Raw genomic sequence first — 17,097 nt, forward strand, 5'->3', positions numbered from 1 at the left:
TGCGTCTTCTTGTCACTCAGGCTCATCCAACACCCACCCTTTTATTCATTCAACAAGATAATTCAAATACCTCTGTTTGCCGGGGAATGCACTCTGCCAGAGTAACTCAAAATTCACTACTTGTCCTCAAGGAGCTTAGACTCCAGGGAGGGAGACTGACAATAAAGGGAACGATGAATCATCGGAAACATTGAGAAAAGTTGTGAAGAAAACAGACAAGATCTCTGGACATAGTGGCAAGTTGAGCCTAATTTGGATAATGTCATCTGCAGAACTCACATTTAGCCCTGCACCTAAACAATGAGAAGACATCAGCCATGGGGAAAAGAGAAGTTGGAGGTGTCTCTCAGGTTTTGGGCTCAGCATGTGAGCAGACTCTAAGGCAAGAACAAGTCTGGTATGCTTGAAAACTGAAAAAAGCCTCTCTAAATCCTCCCCACTTTTCCAGGGCCTTCCTTCCCATAGATCTTTGCTGACTGCACCCACTCACCCTCGTTAGTCCATCTCCTGAGCTGTCGTAGGTCATTCTCTCAGTTCCACTTATTTGATACTTGTTTGCATGTTGCCTTTTATTATTCAGCTGTGTGGAAGATCTTTACAGAACTTGAGGTCCATACTTCATCTCTCCAAAAGCATCAATCAGGGTTCTGTTTATATAGGAGGTACCAAAGAAGCACTTGAATTTAATTCAGTTCACTAACCATTAATCAAATGCCTGGTCTACACTAGGTGGTACATGCTAAGTATTTAGCTCAGGGCTAGTGTTTAAAAATAAATAAACCCCAATCTAGCCATGAGAAAAAAAAAAAACATCAGATAAACCCAAACTGAGGGATATTTTACAACATACCTGCTCAGTATGACTGAAAGCTCTCGAAGTCATCAAAAACAATGTTCAAGAAATTCTCACAGACCAGAGAAGGCTAAGGAAACATGACAACTAAATGTAATGTGGTACCTGGATGACATCCTGGGACAGGAAAAAGACGTTAAGGAAAAATGAGTGAAATCTGAATGAGCTATGAAATTTACTTAAGTGTCACATAGCCATGTTGATTCCTTAGTTGTAACAAACATACTATAAATCTATAAATCTGAAATTATTCCAAAATAATTTGTTTAAATTAAAAACGAATGAACAAATTACCAAGCCATGGTCCCTGCCTCTGTGAGCTTACACTTCAGTAAAGAAAACATATATCTAAATAAATATTGGCAGGACAGCATGGTAACAGCAACAACAAAATTACATGCCAAGTACAGAAGGAGCCCACATGAGGGCATGCTGACCTCTGAGAATTTAGGGAAGGACTCACTGAGGAGGGAGGGGAATGCTTGGAGCTAGGTTTTGAAGGATCACTAGGAGTTTGAAGAACGAGGAAGACAAGCCTAGAAAAGATTGATTCTGGCCGTTGACACCTTTGACAAGGCATACAATCCTTTCAAGCAGTTTAGCTTTGACAAAAGGGAAGAAAGAGAGAAAAGCAGATAACAGCTTGGGTATTTGCTACAAATTATGGTACAATAGTTAGCAGTCTCATTGTTTGTAGCTAGGACTCAACTGCCCACGGCAGCTGACCCACAGGGCCTCTGAGTGGAGCCCACCAGGCCTCCCTCCTATCACTCTCCACCAGCTGTTGAGGCCATCTGTATGGTCACCTTGGACTCCCCAGTACAGTGGGGCAAGGCACATTCCCAGTTTCTGGAGGTGGACAGATAATGGGAAAGGACATGAATGCAGAGAACCACAGGAGGCAGTGACTTGGGGACTGAGGCAAGAGCTCAGTGGTCAATCATGGGCCATTGTCTCCAAACTGGACAGGCCAGAATGTCTGCCACACCCATAGCTGGAGGTAAAGGAGGTAGAAGGCAAATCCATGGAGAGCAAGGGCTTTGCTTTATTGGCGCTGTGTCCCCAGTATCGCAATGCTTGGCTTAAGGTCAGTTCTTCAAAAAGGAAATTGGTGAGTATAGGACAAGACTAACCCCATGAGGTCTGGTAGCCCTCACCACAGGTAAATGAGATGGCCAGCCCACAGGAAGTGGCTGTTGGAAGGATGACCTCTCAAATTCTCTCTCATGGGACTGAACAGGAGATCTGAAGATGAGGAAGCAGTTAGGAGACAGCTGACAAGCAGAGGGGACCTTGAGGTAGGAGAGGGCCTCAAAGGCCCCTGTGGGAGCTGGTGTTATAGGGGCGCAAAATGACCGAGTGAGCCCAATAGGTAGTGAATAAGCCAGCTGCTGTCAGAACAGAGAAGCAACATCAGGTCCCTTGTTGCCACAAAGCACTTAGCACAGTGCTGGCACCCAAGTGCTCCGTAATTGTTATTTTTGAAGTTGTTTTATTATTCTTATTGGATTCCTACGAGAACGGTGCTATTCTCATTGCTTCACATGTATCCTTTCAATAAGTGTCCCCTCACTTAGTGAGTTGTTGTTCCTTACAACCAAAACAACAACAACAAAACACACACACACACACAATTCCAAAATTATCCCTGGTCAGAATTATAGCAAGTATGTTTGGCATAGCTCGGCGTGGGGGGAAGGCCCTAATCCCTAGGGTTCATTTTCTCTATCAGTCCTACAGCAAAGGTCCCTACATACTAAGACCTTTGATAGATCTGGCACAGATCAAGGATGTCCTGGTTTGGGGAGAGTTAGGCCACAGGCACGAGGCTCACTCACCCTGAATTGAGCTGTAGACAACTGGAGAAGTCAGAGGCTGGAAAGCCTGGTGTTGAGACCAACGTGGAAGGGCTTCTGAAGACAAACCTCACCCGGCTCCACCCCCAGAATATGGTACAAAGTTTGTATTTTTACTTTGTCATTTAATCAGTGGTTTCACACACATTAGTATTCTTTATCTTTTGAAAAGGTCACATGGGTACATGATGCAGTATTCAAAAGGATATAAAGTAGAGGTATGCCCTATCTTCTAACCAATGACCACTTTCTAATGCTGCCTTCCAGAAATAATCCATTCTATGGATATAAGAGCATGATGAATCCCAACACACATAGTTACATCTACACACACACACACACACACACACACACACACACACACTCTGTTCTGCATATTGAGTTTTTCGATTCCCACTACCACCCTAGAGCTAATTCCATATCAAGGCACACAGAGCTGCCTCAGTCTTTTTAACAACAGTGCTACACAACATTTTGTGGATACACCAGCAGCTATGTAATCCCCTGCTAATCAGTGTTTAGGTTGTTTTCAGACCTCAGTAACACAAACAGTGCTGCATTGAATATCCTCAAACATATACCAGTTTGCACTCACGCAGATAGATGTGCAGGATAAATCCCCAGACGTGGAATTGTTAGGACAATGGGAAAGTTGATTTGTAGTGTCATTGAGTATTGCGATGTGGGCCTCCATAGAGAATTTACCAGTTTAAACGTCCACCAATAACATACGTGATTATACCCTCACCAACACAGAATGCATAGTTGTTTTTTTTTATTTTTATTGTCTTAAAAGGATTTAGTTTTGTAGCACATACAAACATAAAAGCAAAAGCCTTTTGCATGGCTTTTTTTCTGAAGCCTAGTCTGTCCCTCTGAATGTCTCTCTCTTCTCATCTCCTGGGAAGGTATGTGCACCCATACAATGGCTTGCCCTCTCCCCATTGGAGACTGATTTTTTAAAAGCTTTAATTCTTTCCTTTTCATATTGCAATGGGTTTTCATCTTTGGTGATTTTCATTTGCAAAAAAAAAAAAAAATTTTCACTGAGTCTTACATTCCCCAATGTAGAGGGTCTCTTAATCTTTCCAGAAAGCAATTGCTGCTGCCAGTATGCCAGGACCTATTTCTTCATTAATTTTTCCAAAGCCCTTATAATACTGAGGGGACTGATACCAGGGCCGATAATGCCCAGTAATTCTCGGTATTTACAGAGCTTCTTTGTCTGAGATCTCAAAGCACTTGACAGCATTAAATCATCTTTCCCTTGTCTCTCTCAAAAGAATCTTTGAACCTAGAGGGATGATGCACAGAAATGAAATATCTGCTTTCTATCCAGATTGTCTGAAAAGTGACTGGGGAGAGAATACGAACCAACCAACGTAGTTTCTAGCCATTAGCAGCATGTCCCTTTGGTTATCCAAATTCTGCACTTTTTGTGGATGCATTTCCAGTGAATTATCAATCGTCTGTGTATAAGCAGCAAATAGAAATGTGGTAAAAGGGTTATATGCATCTGGTAAAAGGGGTTAAGTGATATCAGGAGCGTTGAGTCCCTGGATGCAAAAACAGGTGTGCTCAGGCCTTCGAGCCTCTTACATTCTCTCTGATCTGAGTCTCTGCCAATCTTCTCTGAGGAAATGTATAAATATGACAAAACACCACTTCCTCTAGCCCAGAGAAAGAACGAAGGGAGGGGGGAGAAGGGAAAAAAAAAGAAGGAAGGCAAGGGGAGGGAAGGACCTGATTCAGATCTGATGTTTCCTTCTCGTGTTGGATAATACCTTAGGAGTTGAAAGCCCAGCCCAACCTCATGCATCTTGTCTGATTCCACTAGTGAGTAATTGCCTTTCTAAAGAGTTTTTCATCCTCACTCCATCCTTCTCCTCCCCACCCTTTCTGACCCCCTAGTCTCCACACCCTCCATACCCTACATGTACCATACACAGAATATCAACCATACAGCAAGTGTTTAGCGGGGGAGTGTTAGCAAACATCATCTCATATTTCAGATACAGAAACCAAGGGACAGAAAAGCTATAATTTATTTAGTGGTAAATACTCTATGTTAGGCACACATATCAAAAACTGTATCAACTGGGTCAAGAATTATCAATCAGGGGAGCCCGGGTGGCTCAGTCTGTTAAGTATCTGACTTCAGCTCAGGTCATAATCCCATGGCTTGTGGATTCGAGCCCCGTATTGGGCTCCGTGCTGACCGTGCAGAGCCTGCTTGGGATTCTGTCTCTCTCCCTCTCCCTCTGCCCCTCCTCTGATCACACTCTCTCTCTCAAAATAAATAAACTTTAAAAAAAAAAAAAAAAACTATTTCTACAAAAAGAGTTATCAATGGGATTGACTTTTTTTTAATTTTTAAACGATTTACTGCACAAATAATATGGAAGATCAAAATAAAAGTGAACATCACTGCAATCCCACCACCCCAACTAAACATTCTGCTTTCCTCCCTCTTCCATAGCCTTTGAAGTTCATAGTCCTCATGCACATACCATAGTAACCAGTGTGGGCAAGAGCCCAGAGAGCGGAGCCAGGCAACTTGCACTTGTATCCAATTCTACCATTGACCAACTAGGCTTTAGTCCCTGCATCTATAAAACGAGCATCCGAATAGTATGCACTTTATAGAAATGTTATGAGGAATCAATGAGGTAGCCACGTTACAGCGTGTTACCTGCTCCTATTATTATTAAATTTTGCTTTCTGCTTCTTGAAATGTATCATAAGCAATTGCAACAGAATTGTCAGACAGATCCCAAATCCTTACTAAGGTGACTACCCACCCCAGGTGCCACCACTTCTGGGTTCTTGGGGGGTGGGAGGTGGGAAGGAGTCCTTCCTGCAGAGAGAGCCAAGCAGCATCTTTTAGCCCCTCCCCTTTCAGGGCCTCCATAGACTGCACCTGTCTTGGGCTTCACTACTGTCCTGCCCCTGTCACCCTACAAATCTCAAGGTTTCGGGGCGCCTGGGTGGCTCAGTCGGTTAAGCGGCCGACTTCGGCTCAGGTCATAATCTCGCGGTCCGTGAGTTCGAGCCCCGCGTCGGGCTCTGTGCTGACCGCTCAGAGCCTGGAGCCTGTTTCAGATTCTGTGTCTCCCTCTCTCTGACCCTCCCCCGTTCATGCTCTGTCTCTCTCTGTCTCAAAAATAAATAAACATTTTAAAAAAAATTAAAAAAAAAAAACAAATCTCAAGGTTTCAGGGGGAAAAGTGGGAAAATGAGAACCACAGAAGTCACTTCACTTCACTCCTTAGAGTTCCCAGGGCCTTGGGTGAGAATAGCTTCTTCCCTCTGACCAAATTATGTTCTGATGATTGCTGTTCCTTTTCAGAATAAAGGTAGTAAGAGGCATTGTCATTTTGGTAATTTTAAAACTTAGTATTTTTCATACTTGAAAAATTTTTGTTAATGTATGTCGGCGTATTTCTTAACTTCCAGGGATTTACAGGCATAGCACAAGTAACTCCTATATGCCCCTTTATCACTTTTACACACACATCTATACGTACACATACGTGTGTATGGATATGTATAAGAGATAAAGAAAATGTTTCTCTTTACCTCTTTTCCGGGTGGATTTCCTAAAAATGTGGTCTTTCTCTGCCATGACCACAGCAAGAGCGATCATAATCAGGGAATGTGATGTTGATACAACGCTATTCCCCACCCCACAATCTGTTTCGTATTTTTAAAGCCTCGCTTGAAAAAGCAGGTGTGGGACAAAGATGATACATGTACATCACAGCCTAATTAGGCCACTCGTTCACCTGGTGACCTTCTCGCTGGAGTCGTTCTTCAAAGACCTGCTCTAACAAGACTCCCCTGCAAGCCTGTGCGGGCTGCTCTCCCACCTGGTAGAAATCATTTCTCTGCCGGGCAGTCCACTGTGCAGGCCGCGGTGATAGCCCTTTATGTGGTATAGCAACAATTTACCGTCTGTCTCAACACTGGACTAGGAGCTTTTTAGGGTTCCTGGGGCCCACTTGAGTAACTGACAGATAACTGGTGCTCAGGAAATGTTTGCTGGAAAAAAAAAAAAAGGAATGAGCAAATAGACTAATGCAAGCCTCTGCTGAGTTGAATTCGATAAAGAGTTAGGTGGTGGTGTTTTTTTAATCCATCAGATGCAAAGTTCAACGGTATGCAATACAGTGGATGAAAATATACATGCATCTTAGGGCAAGCAAAAAAAATCATACGTGGGATTTGGCTCATGCCTTGTTGCCACTCCCTCCAACTTTTTTTCTCCTCCCTCTGCCCCAAAATATAGTAGCTGCTGAAAGAATACAGTTATATGCAAGGGACGTGTGTAGACTAGCTTCTCAGAAGAGCCGTGCCTGTGAGCCTAAGAAACACAGCCCAGGATTTCAGCTCTTGGCAGACCGGCGCTTTCCATGGTTCCTGCCACGTTAGCACGCAGTAACTTTCCGCGCCGACTCCGGGCTGCGAGGCCGACCGGGGGCGGAGCTCCGGGCTGTCCCCTCACCGCAGCAGCCACCGCCTGTGGGCGCCAGGGTGCCCGGCAACTGCTCCTCCTCTGGCTAACCCGAAAAGCCACACGTCGCAGCCCTGGGAGTGCGCCAGCTGAACCGAGTTGGTGGCAGAACCTGGTACCTTCCAAGGCCCTTAAAGTGGAGCACGGAGTTTGCTGTGTTCCCAAGGGCTTCACCTCCTGGAAAGCACTGTCACCAACCAGCCCATCGGTCCTGGAAGCCGCTCCCTCCCAGGCCTAGCTGGTTCCAGTGTCACAAAACAGAGTAGGGAGTTCAGCCTTTACTGATCAGCTACCCTGTGGCAGGCACTATGGTAGAGTTTGGCAGTGTGATGTTATTTAGTTTTTATTTTCATGTAACAAATGCCTGTGTGGCGTTTGCTGCGTGCCTGGTGCTGTTCTAAGCACTTTGCAAATACGAACTCATTAAGTCCTCAGGACAGCCTATGAAGCGGATACTATTATTATTTTGACTTTTTGCATGAGGAAACTGACACGCGGAGAGGTTAAGAAACATAAACGGGTGAGAGTGGATCCCTGCCCTTGTTTGAACTAATACCATAATGTCTTTTTTCTCTTTCACATTTTCTACGTTATTTTCACTTACTTAATTGTCCTTTGGGCAGTTACCTCAATCCACAATGTTATTTAGATCAGTGTATAAATATCCATTAATACTTCCTGTGCTCTAGATACCCTGGGGACTCCAGGGAAGTCTCAGGCAGAGTCCTCACTCTAGGAACAGTGGCGTGAAACACGGACCCTCTTGCAACAAAGGGAGATGCTTGCTGAGAGATGCTGGCCATGGGAACTCCTGGAGTTGAAAGGAAGGCAGAGGACAGTCTTATGGGCAGGAATGGTTGAGGAAGGCCCCCAAGAAGGTGGATGGAACTCTCTGGAATAGAATCCGCTTTGGATAAATAGGATCAGGAGGAGCCTTGTATGGACGATGGCTTTCTGTGCCTGGAGGCCCAAAAATGCAGGCAAAGCTACCCATCTTCTGCAGAAAGTACCTCAAGCAATGTCTGTGGTTCCATACCTTAAAAATCCTAGAGCCCTAAAATCTTGGGCAGTTGGGTTGTCCTGCCATCTTCTGAGCCACAGTGAGGTGGTCAGGATGGCTAATGCTTGTGTTATAAGCCATCTTGATCCATTATGATGAAGCATTGATACAGACAAGCATGGGAGCAAGACAACTTGTGTGTAGACAGATGTCACGGCTGTGAGAGCAAGGATGAAGGAAAGCCAGTTAATGGTTTAAGATTCCAGGGTTAGGAGTGAGTTTCTTGGTTTCCTTATATGTTACGATATTCTTATGCAATAAAATTAAAATTTTTTTAAATTTTTTTTAACGTTTATTTATTTTTGAGACAGAGGCAGAGCATGAATGGGGGAGGGGCTGAGAGAGAGGGAGACACAGAATCGGAAGCAGGCTCCAGGCTCCAAGCCGTCAGCCCAGAGCCTGACGCGGGGCTTGAATTCACGGACCGTGAGATCATGACCTGAGCCGAAGTCAAGTCGGACGCTTAACCGACTGAGCCACCCAGGCGCCCCTAAAATTAAAATTTTTTAGCCAACAGAGCAAAGCCAACTATCCCTCAACCCTGCTGATTATGAATGCACCCAAAAGGAATCATCATGATACATCAGCTGTGAAGATGGGTGGCCCTATTTGTAGCCCCAAGGTATTTTCTACCACATTGGATCAGATGCAGTTGGAATGGCTGCTGATAGTACCCAAAACTTAATTCAATCCCCAACAGTCGGAGGAATCAGAACTTGCCTTTGTCGCCAAAGAAAGATGAGCTACTGAAGAAGATGTGTCCGTTTGTGTAGTGGTTTTATTACCATAATCATGCTTTCAATCAAAGAAGCCATTACTGGATATTGAATTCTGGAGAGTACACTTTTCATTATGAAACATTACAGTAAGCAGCTTATGTCCAACATGATTGCAATTAGAGTGTAGTGAACCACAAGAAGGGACAATCCATGTAGGATGCATCAGTGTAAACTCGTTTGCCAAGAACAAGTTTTAACCTTTGTACAGCTGCTGAGGGAAAGGTTCCAGTATTCCCTGTGAGAATACCTATCAAGTTTTCATTTGAACAGGGAACACCTAGTTTGTGTTTTCGAAGACCACTCCCTTTTTAAGCTGAGCCTCTTTGGGCATGTGTCAGCAGGAGGTGTTGGGACAGATGCAAAAAAAAAAAAAAAAAAAAAATACACGAGCTTCAAATCCAGCAGATTAGCAAGATTTGGGGAAACGAGAAAAATTCCAAAGAAAGTGTCCATTCCTATAACATGCAAATTTGGGGAAGTGACATTCAAAAAGTAATTCTGGGAGTTCAGGAAGAGATTGTCTTTAAAAGGTAAGACTCAGAGGACAGGCACCTGGCTGGCTCAGTTAGTAGGCCATGTGACTCTTGATCTTGGGATTGTGAGTTTGAGCCCCATGTTGGGCATAGAGATTACTTGGAAAAAAACTCACAGGAAAGATGACTTTCTGCTCTCTTGAAATGAGAAAGTCATTTGTTTTTACTTTTGTCACCAAAGTATAAAGAACATATTATCTATGTATCACACAGTTCCTTTATGGAGAGTAAATACATGGGAAAAAGTTGTATCCACGTAATTTTATGGTGAGTTGAAGCTTGGGGGAGGGGGGGGGGGGGCAAATACAACATGAAGTAGGCACCTGCTTCCTAATACTTTAATCTAGTCATTCAACATTTAACATATTTATTGGGCACTGCTGTGTGCCAGGTACCTGGAGTGCACACAGGACAGGTTTCAAGGTGTGTGTGTGTGTGTGTGTGTGTGTGTGTGTGTGTGTGTGTTTGTGTGTGAGCTGTATGTCAGTGTGTACTCCCATGAGTTTTGAGGGGCTGTGTGGGGGTTGGTGGGGGTCAGCGGGGGGGGGGGCGCGGAATGTATTAGAGCTGGTAGTCTTTTCACCTTGGTCAAAGCTGAGAGAGGCTTTATCCCTGCTACCCAAACATTGCTTCACTGCTCTTTCCGAGCATGATGTTGCCATCAGATTCTTGGAGTCTCTGGTTACCTCTGCCACACCTGAGGAACACAAGAGGGGAAAACCAGCCAATGTAAATGTTAATGGCTAAGAAAAGAAAGATACGTGGTAATGGAAGAATGTTGAACAGCTTATCTGTGGCCTCTAATTGTCCTATATGTATATAATCATTCGAAATTGTCCTCAGCTATAAGCCCCAATCACTTCTCTGTGACTTCATAGTTTTAAGAACCAGAGTCCAGAGTTTGACTCCCATTATCACTCTCGAGAGCACAACACCCTTTTAAAGCATTTCTCAGTCCCAGCTGCCTCCCTGTCTTCCCCATCCACACAGGGGCAACTCAGTCCCTAACACAGTGGAACACTACCCCTGAAACAGCTCTGTTCCCACTTGGGCTTAGCACCTGTTGTCAAGGACTAGAGGAAGCCAGGCTTTCCGCCCTCCAGGAGGCAAACCCCCATCACTAGGTTTGCAGACTTTATGAAGACTGGGCAATGAAGAAGCTCACTGTTACAGGTTTTTATGTATGAATATATGTATAAATATTTTTTGCTTTATTCTTTCTTCCTGATGAATATGGCTTATCATCCCCTGTGTTATGAAACTGCATCAGGCATTGAAATTGGCCCATGACAATGCTACCCGTAATACCTCTGTGGGAGCCTGTGGACAGGCTGTTCTCTGAGTGGGAATCTCACTCACTTTTCTGCTTCTTGCTGAGTTGCTGCCTTGTGCTGCCCTTCAAGGCTTGGTACAAGAGTTCACCTTTTGCTCCTGTATTTTGGAGATAAAAATAGAGGCCCCCAATTTCACTGGCACCAGGTATACTCTTTTTGTTTAGATTAGGTCCACTTATGAGGACCAACTGAGTTTCTCGCCCTGCGTGACATATTTATTCAACAAATATGAACAATGAAAAGGGCACCTGTTGAGTGCAAAGCACTGTGGTGAGGGTCTGAGGCTATACCACTGAGCCAGACAGCGACAGCCCCTCTCCTAATGGATTGACCAGTGGAGTATATATATAAACTTTGCCTTTGATAAGTTATGCTAAGATAGGAAGGAAAAATTATGGGGCTGCCAGTAGGTTTGGGGTTTTTTTTAATGCATTTTTATACTGTGGAAGTCTTCCCCAAAATGCAGTATCTTTTTTTAATATGAAGCCTATCTATCACAGTAAGAGCATTGCCATCCAGTCTTCTTCAAGTTATTTTCCTGGAGGACCGCTCCAGAGTTACGTGTGATGCTGGGCTGGGAACAGGGGGGTTTCCTAACACCTTGCCACTGACTCAGCAAACCTTTGAGTTAGTTGGGCTGAACCTGGATTTGCCCCAGCCGTAGAACAGAGGTGTGGTCATTCTTATTTGTGCAAAGTGCAAGATTATTCAGGGAAAATCAGTTTATTTTTACCTGACAGGCTTCCTTTTCCAAGCTCTTTTCCTGGAACGAGGTTCTGACATATTTGGGGTCTGTTTTGGTTCCAAGATTAGAATCTCTTAAACTCTCTGACCACTGGAATTCCTTGAGACTTCCCCTAAACACGCCTTTGGGGCTGTTCCAAACTCTGGATTTCTTTCTGAACCTTTCTAAGGACTACAAGGGATATTTTCTAACTTTTAGTTAACAACAGATACCAGTAAAACAACAAACAGAAGTCAGAATTTCTCAATCCTTGCCAACCAGTGACAATCCTTGTGCGATTGGGAGGGTGCCTGGCAAGTGTGGGAGACAGATTTTAATAGACAACGAGGTGAGAGGAGAGAGCGGGTGCATGTGCTGGCATTAGTCTCATACTCGCCAAAGACACGTCATTACACCATCCTGGAGAAACACACACCCTTATGGGGTTTGATCAACACTTCTGTTTAATTGTTTAACACTACCAATTCACATGTGGTTGAATTTACCTTGTTCTTGTTGATACCCAGACCACAAATACACGCATGTATATGTATGTATGCACTCAAACATTAAACGGGATGGAAAGTGTTTTGTGTATGTGAGTGGGTATGTGTTTACCGAATTGTATGTATCTCTTAATACTCTTTCTACGGAGCTTTGTGCGTCTTGGGGAGCTGCATTTGCTTTCCGCCACAGCAGTGGCACTTTGGATGAAAGCAGCTTACCCAGATGAGACATGACCATAACAGTGCTCATGGGCTGCCCCGTGCGAAGGAGCAGGATGGAGTGAGAGAACAAGACTTCTTTCCAAAGCAGCCCTCTCCCCCTCTCAACCTTGAGTCACAAGACTCCAGGCAGCTAAGGGTTTTCAGAGCACCCGGCCTCATCAGTCATTCCTTGCTCATTAACAAAAGGACTTGTCATCTGGAGAACTGGTTGCCATGTGTTTATTGTTAGGAGTTCAGGACAAACAGGTTCCAGCAACGCACAAAGGTTTTCTTGGCAAACAGAAAACATAAACAGTTTCCTTATGAGCTAGCTGGATTAGGGGAGAGCAGCTCCCCCAGACCCTGGTTACCATGCGCTGTCATTCTTCCTCTGCCTACCAGGCATTGCCTGTCGTGGGGTTTGCTGTGTAAACTCAAATCCTGGTGTTAGCCTTCTCCTCCCCGGTTGCTGATGGAGCCCCTGGTACAGAGTTACCTGCCTGATCCCAGTAAGTGCTTGGAGCCCCATCTCATGAGACTTTGGGGAGAATTTCCCTCCTTTCTCACATTGCAGATGTTGTAGGTTAGAGATACTGGGGGCAGTGTTATGCTTTGCTGTTACCAGCTTCCCAGATGAGTTAGGCACACCTTCAGGACTTAGAAACAGTCTAAGGGCTCAGTAGAGAACAGAAGCTGCCCTATGCCCCTTTATCCGTGTCCCCTGACCCCAAGCATGGGGTATTACAGGATTCAAAACACAGGTATCAGAGCCATCACTTCAGCCGAGTGCTCGAACCAGAAGATGAAGAAACATGAGCGAGCATTAGGGCTTTCGACCATGGGTAACAGCTAATCCACCACATTCTAGGAAGCAGAGTGGGGGCCTTTGGGGTAGTGCTGTCTTCTTCCCTGGCAGCCATGGGTTTACCATGACTCCCTGAGAAGGCTGTTCTGGTCCCTCCTTGTGTATATAAAGCTGGATGGACCCACAACCTTAACTTTATTAATTTTCTTATCTTAGGATGGGAGTTCTTATCTCTTCCGCTCCCTATAGCAAGATTAGGTACACTCTTTGAGAGATTACTATATTCCAGTCATTTTGTATGTGTGCAATTATGTGTATATGTGTGTATAATCTCACTTAAACCTTATGGTAACTTGACCATGAAGTATGAATATTAATTGAGGAAACTAAGTTTTTAGATGTTAAGCAACTTACCCAACAACCCACATAGCTAGTGAGCCCCAGAGGTGGGATTGAATCTAGTTCTGTCACACCCCTGTGTCCTTGTCCTTCCTACCGAGTCTTGCTGTCCCCCTCCCCTCAAGGCTCATAGAGCCAAAGGCAGAAGCAATGTCTTTATAAACCAGGGTGTTAGTGAGCTATGTTCCAAACTTTTTAATACTTTTCTTGGGGCTTTCTTGAGAGATATTGAGCTTATTAGTGCACCTGAGGGATGCCTCTTTTCTTCACAAATAGACACACACCCCCCCAAAAGAATCAACCCCTTAATGCGTCTACCTACATTACTTGCCTTGCCTTTGCAACTTTCCCTTTTCTATTTATTCCACCACCTCCACCTCCTCGAGCTCCTGTCTAGAGCCCACTCTCTCCAAGTCTGCCCCCCTCAGCTGGTGACCATCCTCCAAAATTGCCCTTCCTTCCTCTTCCTCACCTCTGTCAACATTTGTGTTCCCTCTGTGCTATTGGAAGGGAAGTATTCCATTAAAGCCAAATTGTATTTAAGTTCATTCCTGAGATAGTTACCTTTTGACTAGAGAGCCCATCAACCTAAATGGATGAATCCCCGTAGAATTCTCTAGTTTCCACCTAAATGTCTAACCTCATTTTAAGAATGAAAAAGGATCTTAGAGAAGAGGAAAACAATATACCTATTTTTCTCACTCATCTGCCAAAAAGATTTTCCTGTTTTCTTTTCTCATCTTTTATCATATACATGTCACTTTTGTGTTTTTGTAATTACAGTATAGATCCAATGTTGTATTCTTTTTTCTTTTTCCCTGCACGATTTCTCCACATCAGACATCACCTGTTTGGTCTGAAGGACAGGCTTACTGAGGTCCCAGCAGCAAATTCATTACCCCATCATTGTGCCTCCGCATGAGTTATCTACATGGAATCTGAGGGTCTCCCTTTAATAAATAGTAAAGATAAAGGGTGACATTACTTTTTCAGGGGACTTTGGTGACCCTAATCGTCACACAAAACAAGACATCAAATCCAAAATGTTACGATTATTATCCTCTCTCAGATATTAATCATTTTTAAGATTTTCAAAGGAGATCAGAAAGAGACATTGCTTGAACACCATGTGCCTGGCAGTGTGGCGGGCCTTAAATCATACGACAGCCCTGTGGGGAAGGTACTGTTACCCTCATGTACAGATGAGGAAACCAAGGCTCAGAGGGAGGAAGCCCCCTGCCAAAGTGACAAGTGATGGGACAAGATTCTAAGTTAGATACACCTGATTCCACAGCTCCTTCCAACTTACCAGCTGACTTTCTCTCCTCTTGGAAAAACCTTCTGTAAGTTAGCATTAGTCCGAGGCATACCCGAGCAAATGTAACAAAGAAGAGGAAATGGAGAAGGTTTTATGGTCAGTGACACATACGTACATTACAGGCTCACAGAGAGTATGAAACAAATGTAAATTTATTCAAAAATTATGAGAGACAGTTGTAGTGATACATGTTAACAGGAGACCTATTACTCATAATTGATTTTACTAATATTTTAGCATCTGACCTGTTTCTCTTAATTGAATTGAAATGACTTATGCAACACATTTGTTTTACTGACTTTGGAAAGATACAATCACCTTCACCTACACTTTTAATTTTAAAATAGAAGTTTTTTGTTTTTTTTTTTTTTTAATTCCTGAACAGTGGCCTTAAAGATAAGTAAAATGCAATTAGAGTTTTCTTCCCTCGGAAATGTCTAGAAAATTGTGGTTATTTTGTTTTAAGGGGAAAGAAAACAACAAAGAGAGGGCATTTTGCACAATGATTGGTGAGGTCACCCTGAACGAAAATAAAATGTCCATTAAACTCTTCCCAAGAATCACAGATCGAGTCACTTGGGAGTCACTACTCTGCCCTGCTTAACTTAGTCGAAATTAGTCATTCCAAAGCCCTTAAAATATAAACTAATTTCATGTTTGCAGAAAATACTTTACCACCGGGAACAGGGTAAATCAGAGAGACAGAGAGGGATTCTTATGGGAGCAGAAGCGTCTCACATCTCAGCTTCTCAGGACAGATAACTTGCTCTGCCAAGTGGCAGAGAATACCAGTCTGCTGGGTTTGCTAATGCCCAGGCCTGCAATATACCAAGGATGAGAATTCAAGAACATACCAGGAGACTGTTCGCTAAAGCAGGTAAAAATTATGGCTCTAACCTCAGGCTTCAACTGGGCGCACATCCACCAGTTTCTGCCCAGGGTTAGTTGAGGCTTGGAGAAACATGCCAAAGTTAGGGGAGGTTCATTTTTGTTTTCAAGTTGGCAGGTCTTGTCTTGGAAAAGAGACAGAATTGGTATACGGGCTTTAATGGATTATAAGATGATTGGGCGTTGGGCGAGAGCAGAAGGGGGAAAAAAGGCAAGCAAAAAGAAAAAAATCTATTTTTGAGAACTTGCAAGAAATAGGTCTTGCTGGCCAACAGTGGCCCTAGGTTGACATCTGTTGTATGTTAGTTTAGAATGTGTCTGTTTCTTAATAAATGATCTCATAACTTCAGTGATAGCATCCAAAGGAAAATTACAAAATGAGCTTGAGGAAACATTTTTCTGGGTTCCTTCTCCCCGTGCCCAACAGGGAAAGAGCCGATAGAAGCCCTGCCTAGTCTGACTTGAGGCCACCCATTGGCTGGTAGGACTAGGATGAAACATGAGCACCTTTAATGTGGGGTTGAAAAACGGAATGCCAGGAAGTTAAAAGGACTTAGGGGAAAATGTCCTTTGGCCTTCCGCTGCGTGACAGGATTCTGAAGTGGCAGCTAGTGAGCAGAGTAGACTCAGTTAGTCCAGTCAGAGGAAAAAAGCAGCAAAACCAGAGGACCAACATCAGTAATATCTTTGAGTGCAGTGATGAAAGAGCGAGATGGCTCTGCCAGAAAGGCGGGTCTCTTCATCAGGTTTCCCAAAGCAGTTTGTGCCTCTGGCCAGCTGTCAGAGGAAGCGAGCCCTGCCTATTGGCTGGAATTTATTGAGCACCTACTAAGTGCTCAGAGTACTCTAGACCCTTCAGGCCAAGAAGACTCCATCCTTCTTTATTTTTGCCAAACTTCAGATTGTTTGAGATGGAGACAGACGGTGATTTTGTTTCCTACCAGGACAAAGAAAGTAAAGTGTGGGAAAGGATAAGGCAACAAACCCACAATGCTAGGAATCCGGTCATATACAGACGCTGAAGACATTGAGAAGGGGTAAAGCCATGGCGAACTGAATTCCTTTTTCCTCCCTTGTGTGACCTGTTCTCATGCTCATTCAGTGCTGGACACCTGGTGGGGAATGGAATGAACAGCCAAGGGGGAGAGACAGAAGAAATCAGAACAAGGCTCTGGCCACTTCTGCTCTGGAGACTCTTGGAGATCTTTTGAGATCTGAGAGATTGAACCCGTTCAAGAGTGAAGAAGAATTTTCTGTTCCCCACTGCCTATGTAATAATATGCCCAGCCCGACAGAAGGAAGATAATCCAGTGGGAAGAGAAATTTTA

The 17,097-nt window shown here is 44.0% G+C and overlaps 1 protein-coding gene across 2 annotated transcripts in view; it reads left to right on the top strand.

Moving 5' to 3' along the window:
* The window catches only part of RORA (RAR related orphan receptor A), a 712,209-nt gene that overhangs the window by 578,675 nt on the left and 116,437 nt on the right, over positions 1–17,097 (top strand). The gene's annotated exons all lie outside the window — the stretch shown is intronic.

Source organism: Panthera tigris, chromosome B3, assembly GCF_018350195.1.
Source record: "Panthera tigris isolate Pti1 chromosome B3, P.tigris_Pti1_mat1.1, whole genome shotgun sequence".
Classification (NCBI taxonomy): domain Eukaryota; kingdom Metazoa; phylum Chordata; class Mammalia; order Carnivora; family Felidae; genus Panthera; species Panthera tigris.